This window comes from Sminthopsis crassicaudata, chromosome 6, assembly GCF_048593235.1.
Source record: "Sminthopsis crassicaudata isolate SCR6 chromosome 6, ASM4859323v1, whole genome shotgun sequence".
Taxonomy (NCBI): Eukaryota; Metazoa; Chordata; class Mammalia; order Dasyuromorphia; family Dasyuridae; genus Sminthopsis; species Sminthopsis crassicaudata.
In genome coordinates this window covers 197,504,278-197,511,173 of record NC_133622.1, presented here as the reverse complement: position 1 = coordinate 197,511,173, position 6,896 = coordinate 197,504,278, and the positions used below count along the sequence as shown (strand labels likewise).

The following is a 6,896-nucleotide window of genomic DNA, read 5'->3' as shown; positions in this document are numbered from 1 at the left end:
TCCCCTTTAAGTCAGAAAACCTTGGGTGTTCTCAGGCGTGTCACAATGGGCATGACACAATGAGGTCTCCATGGAGAAGGTAAGCAAAGCAAATGCTCATCAGATGAGGGTAGTGCTCACCTGGTATGTGGGTTTTTTTTCTTTTTAAAAATTGTTTGAGGAAAGCTTTTTATTTACAAAACATATGAAGGGGTAAGTTTTTAACACTGACCCTTGCAAAACCTTCTCTTCCAACTTTTCCCCTCCTTCCTTCCACCTCTTCCCCTAGATGACAGGGAAGATGACAGGGGATTCACATGTTAAATATATGAAAATATATGCTTAATCCAATGTATGTAAAAATATTTATACAATTATCTTGCTTATGCATAGATTGTCTTCCTAGTTCTTTTTGTTGACATCATTTTCCCCAATAGAATATAAACTTTGCGGGCAAGACCATTTTGTTTTTACCTTTATGTCTCCAGGGTCTAGTGAAATATACGACCCCTAGTAAGTATGTAATATATGTTTGCTCCTTGTTTAATTGAGCTTTGCTGATTGAGTAGTCTAAGGAAGATGGATGAGGTGGGCTACCAGATGAATGATATGGTCACAAAGGACACAGGGACCAGAAACTGGGGACATGAGTAGAAGCACCAGCGGGAAAGGGAGCCAAGCCCACATATTGCTCTTGGGATGGAGCCTAGGGTTTGGCTGCAAAGCAGAAGGAGCTAGGGCCACGGTTAAGACCCCAGACCGCTTCATCCGGTACCTTTCATCATGTAGAATTTGGAAAACACCCCATTGAACGCTGCAGATCTAGAATCCCCTTGTTAATTAGGCCAGGGTTGTCTGTACAAGACAAGATCTGTTTCAATCTCGCCTCTATTTTGCTGACCTGTTGCCTCAGTTTCTTTAACTGAGAGAGTGGATATTAGCACCTACCTCCCAGTGATGTTCAGGAGAGAATATGTGTAAAGTGCTTAGCACAGTGCTTGGTACATAGGAGTTTAATAAATGCTTGTTTCCTTAATAAATATTGGTAAATCGGAAGTGATTCGAAGTGGAAAAATGGCAGAGCTACCAAGGAAAAACTCCAACAGTTCTTGCCCTCAAGAAGGTGGTTTTCTGTAGATGAGACCCTCCAAGCCCAAGCCCAGAAGTGGAAAGCCCAAGATGGAGGATGAGAAGGTGCTGTCAGAGAGCAATCCAGACCTCCTCCTCTTCCACCCCCTGGGAGGATTCCCAAGGCCAAGCTAAGGACTAGCTCTGGAAGCCGGCTTGACTGGCTTGTCCAGGGTCTTCTGGGGCCCTTCAGCCAATTAAGGCTGCATCCTGCTTGGGAGTTAGTTTGGTTTCATTTTCTTGCCAGAGCCTGTACATCAATTCCCAAGAGGTATTGTTCCAGCTTTATCAATCAGTGCAAACATCTTTTGTGGCTAACCTGACCTTTGCCACTATCTATGGAATCAAATCAGACGGGGTTTTCCCATCTCCAATCTTGCCGTCTCCAGAGCACCCATTTGCTTTTCTAGCACTCTTACTATCCCCCTTCTTCATCCAGGGGATTTAGGTTCCCAGCTTCTGAAGAAAGGTTAGATTTTCAGAAACAGAAGTTTGACATTTCAGTCATATAGATTATAATGAGCACAAGTCAGGCAGAAGAAACTTCAAAGGGGGAATGGGGGGCTCTAGCACAAGCCTGTGGGGACACCAATTATTTTCTGGCTCAGCCTTCCCCTAGAGCTGAGGGGAAGCACCTGGATGCAAATCTCTAAGCCAGTCCCTTGTCATTCTGAATTGCCCTCCTGGTGTAGAATGGCTGCTCTGCTCCTCCAGGAAGATCCAGAAGACTTCAGCAGGGCCAGTTCCAAGCTTCTCTGGAACTTCTCTGGCTAGAACACAACAGCCCTGCTGCTTGTTAACCCCCACTACCTCTTTGCTCCCAGATTTTCAGACGGTCCCCAGCCTCTGATGGCAAAGGGCCTGCTTACAGTTTTTTCACAATCTCAAAGAAGAACAAATCTGCCTCCCTCTCTTATTCCCAAACCCAGATAGGATAGCCAGCTTTACCCATCAGCCATATGGGCTAGCTGCAAATAAGGGAAAAATGTTGTTTACCCAATAAGTTTGCCAACAAGTATTTCTTTAGGATTAACCAGCTGGCAAATATAATCATCAGATAGTAAAGAAGAAACTGGGAAATATCACTAATCATGTGGGAGCTGAAAGAATGACAACTTGAAACTTTTGGAAACAGAAAAAAAACATTTTTTATTTTTAAAAACACATCAAACTCAGAAACATCATCTCTCCCCTTCCCCCCACCAGTACAATAAACTCCAAAGTATAGATATCAAAACTCCCCAACAATCAAACTCAGAAACATCCTCTCTCCCCTTCCCCCCACCAGTGCAATAAACTCCAAAGTATAGATCAAAACTCCCCAACAACAATCTAAATCCCGTTTCAAGTAGATTTCCAAAGACATGTTTTCAATATCGCCAGAATCTGGTCACTCTGGCTTCAGTATCTCCTTTGCTTCATTATTGGCTTATAGGTTGCCTGAAAAGATAAAATGTGAAAGCATAAGTGAAAGATATGTGTCCATTTGATATACTGGAAAAACCATCCACGAACTGCAATATTTTTTTGGGGGGGGTTGTATGTATATTTTAATCCAGCTATTCATTCTCTTCTGCCTATAAATCTCTTTTCTACTTCTAAATCCCTTTTTTTAATCTAAATATCTCTTTTCTACCTATAAATGGCTTTTCTTCCTATAGAGCTGTTTGCTACCTATAAATCACTTTTCTTCCTATAAATCACTTTTCTACCTATAAACTTTTCTACTATAAATCTATCTTTTCACTTATCTATCCATCATTATCTTTTTAACTATGCATTAAGTGTATCTATTCAATCTATTTGTTTATCTTCTCTATCCCATTCATCCATCACCAGGAATCTATGTATCTAGTCTATCAGTCTATTAGTCCACTCATGCATTCTTCTATTCACATACTACTCCCTTTTCCTGTCAGGATCCAACTGGGTTGTTGGGAAGAGAACATCACCTTGAAGTCAGAAAACTTTGGGTGTTCTCCGGCATGTCACAATGAGCATCACACAATGAGGTCTCCATGGCCAAGGTAAGCAAGTCAACTGCTCATCTGATGAGGATTGTGCTCAGGCTTTATGCGCAAGTCTTCTTTTAACAATATTTTTTAGGAAACCTCTTTATTTAGAAAACATATGGACTTCCGGACAAAGGAGTAGTGGCAGTAGTAGGAGGTGGAGGCGTAGAAGAAGTAGGAGTAGTATGAGTAGTAACAGTAATAGGAAGAGGAATAAAAGTAGTGATAGAAGTAGTAAAAAGAGTAGTAATGATAAAAGTAATAGTAATGGTAGTAGTACTAATAATAATAGGAGTAGGAATAATAGTAGTAGAAGAAGTAGTAATAGCAACAGTAATAATGATAGGAATAGGAGTGACACTAGTAGGAGTAGGAGTAGCAGTAGCAGTAGGAGTAATAGTAATAGTAAAAGTGGTAGTAGAAATAATAGTAGTAGTGGTAGTAAAAGGAGTATGAATAGGAATAGGAGCAATGATAGTACTAGTAGCAGGAGGAAGAGATCTAGAAGGAATAATAACAATAATAAGAGTGGCAGTAATTGTAGTAGTGGTTGGAAGAGTAATAGTAGTAATTGTAGGAGTAATACTAATAGGAGTAGGAAGAGGAGTAATAGTAGAAATAGTAGTAATAATAATAGGGATAAGAGTACAAGTAATAATAGTAGTAGTAAGAGAATTATCTGACCTTTACACAGTGCTTCACCATCTCCCGAATTCTATAGATCATCTCCTCAAATGCTACCCCTAAGGCTCAGACCAAGTCTTGTGGGAACAGCCAGACTCTCCCATCCTTGGGCCAGGGAGATGCATGTCCTGTTATTTCGGGTTCGGTACCTGTGTTCCAGGCTTCAGGGAAGAAACGAGATCTTTCAACATTTTGGCTTCTGATATCGTCACCCCACCAACCACAAAGAGGATCTGGAGTGGATGGTCACCGGCATGAGGGCGGCTCACCTCTAACAGTCACCACAACAAGGATGGGGTCAGCCCTCAGAAGGGAATGCCAGGTTAATGTTGCTACAAATGAACTATATAAAATCCAAGAGAAAATATATGACTCATTAATGATCAAATACAGATCTTACATTAGGACACAATGTTGCTAGATTTTCACTGTGGAATCACAATTTTAGAACTGGAAATGCAGTTTCCTAGTGGTCATGGAGCTCAACTATCTCATTTAACATGTGAGGAAACTGAGGCTCAGGGAGTTTAAAGTGATAATATAAAGTCATGAAAGTAAGAAATAAACAGCAGAGCAAAATACCACTTGTTTAATGTTACTTTATTACAGTGTCTTTCCCCTACCCCATCCCACCACTTTTTTTTTTTTAAGAGTAAATATGTTTAGTTATAGGTTAGAAGATTGGAGTATGGAAATATACACATACATATATGGACACCCATACACCCATATATAATGAACACTTAGAGGTAACACGATAGTATTAACAGGATCTGTTTGAATCTTGTCTCTGCCACTTACAACTTGTATGCGCTTGAACAATATATTAACTATACTAAACCTCCTTGTGTCTCAGTGACTTTCTTTGTAAAATATGGAAGTAAAAACCCTGAAATATTGCTGCCAGCTCAAAATCCACGATGCTGTGACTCTACTTGAAAACAAATAGTTCTCAGAGGCTTGTCCTCTGTGGAGCAAACATGATTGTATCATTCCCAATTTACAGAGGAGGAAATTGAGGCAAACACAGATTAAGTGACTTGCCCAGAGTCCTACAGCTGGTGTTTGAAATCAGTTGCTGATTCAAGGGAGGTCCAACAGTGTTATCCACTGAACCAGCCAGCTGCCTATAATTTTAGAAAAAGTCTTCATCTATATGTAATTGAATTTAACAAGCATTTATGAAACCTCTAATATGAGCAAGTCATCTTTTTTCTGGGAACCAGCCATAGGATGAGGAAAAAGAAAATAGTTTCTGAACTAAAAGAATTTGCTTTTGTTTGTTTGTTTGCTTTTAAGTGTAGGCTCTCTATTTCCCAGATTATTTGTACTTCTAGTATATATATAGGGCTAGTCAGCAACCAGGCCCTACCTTGATCTCCTATTAACACTGACTGCAGGAGGGAAGCTGCAGGTACATTATCTCTATGTAGATGCTTTACCTTCATGAACAGGTTAAATCCCGTTTTAAGTCGATCCCGAGGCTTAAGATGCGTTCAATATCGCCAGCATCTGGTCACAACTGGTTCAGTATCTGCTCTGCTTCAGCAGTGGCTTATAGGATGCCTGAAAAGGTAAAATGTTACAGCATAAGTGAAAGATATGTGTCCAATTGATCTACTAGAATAACCATCCACAAAATGCAATTTTGGGGGGGCGTGGGGGAAGAGGGGAAGAAAGAGAAGTCAACAATTTCCCAAGCCAGATAGAAAGCAACCATTTTAGCTTCTATAATATTGAAGAATAAAATATAATAGTTTAATACTGACGTGAAGGCAGTCTCAATCTATGACAGCAGCCCTTGGTATCATGCTGATGAGGGCCCAAATGGATCTCTCTCTCCAGTAATTTATTTACTGATTTACCTAACCCTCCATTGACTCCTTCATTATCTATGTATAATTTAAGGCAGCTATTCATTCTCTTCTGCCTATAAATCTCTTTTCTACCTATAAATCTCGTTTCTTCTCCTAAATCACTTTTTTAACTATATATATCTCTTTTCTACCTATGTATCGCTTTTTTCATATAAATCTCTTTTCTAACTATAAATCACTTTTTTTTTCCTATAAATATCTTTTCTACCTATAAACTTTTCTACTATAAATCTATCTTTTCACTTATCTACCGATCATTATCTATTTAACTATGCATCAAGTGTATCTATTGAATCTATTTGTTTACCCTATCTATCCCATCTATCTATCAGCACTTATCTATGTATCTAGTCTATTAGTCTATTTGTCCACTCATCTATTCTTCTATTCACATACTACTCCCTTGGCTGTCAGGATCCAACTGGGTTGTTGGGGAGAGAACATCCCCTTTAAGTCAGAAAACCTTGGGTGTTCTCAGGCGTGTCACAATGGGCATGACACAATGAGGTCTCCATGGAGAAGGTAAGCAAAGCAAATGCTCATCAGATGAGGGTAGTGCTCACCTGGTATGTGGGTTTTTTTTCTTTTTAAAAATTGTTTGAGGAAAGCTTTTTATTTACAAAACATATGAAGGGGTAAGTTTTTAACACTGACCCTTGCAAAACCTTCTCTTCCAACTTTTCCCCTCCTTCCTTCCACCTCTTCCCCTAGATGACAGGGAAGATGACAGGGGATTCACATGTTAAATATATGAAAATATATGCTTAATCCAATGTATGTAAAAATATTTATACAATTATCTTGCTTATGCATAGATTGTCTTCCTAGTTCTTTTTGTTGACATCATTTTCCCCAATAGAATATAAACTTTGCGGGCAAGACCATTTTGTTTTTACCTTTATGTCTCCAGGGTCTAGTGAAATATACGACCCCTAGTAAGTATGTAATATATGTTTGCTCCTTGTTTAATTGAGCTTTGCTGATTGAGTAGTCTAAGGAAGATGGATGAGGTGGGCTACCAGATGAATGATATGGTCACAAAGGACACAGGGACCAGAAACTGGGGACATGAGTAGAAGCACCAGCGGGAAAGGGAGCCAAGCCCACATATTGCTCTTGGGATGGAGCCTAGGGTTTGGCTGCAAAGCAGAAGGAGCTAGGGCCACGGTTAAGACCCCAGACCGCTTCATCCGGTACCTTTCATCATGTAGAATTT

The 6,896-nt window shown here is 39.8% G+C and overlaps 1 long non-coding RNA gene across 1 annotated transcript; it reads left to right on the top strand.

Moving 5' to 3' along the window:
* The first annotated feature begins 47 nt into the window (after nucleotides 1-47).
* LOC141546687 (uncharacterized) lies at nucleotides 48-4,275 on the top strand. Its single transcript, XR_012483396.1, has 3 exons — nucleotides 48-79; nucleotides 3,027-3,134; nucleotides 3,841-4,275. It is a non-coding gene; the product is annotated as an uncharacterized LOC141546687 (long non-coding RNA).
* Nucleotides 4,276-6,896: the final 2,621 nt, after the last annotated feature.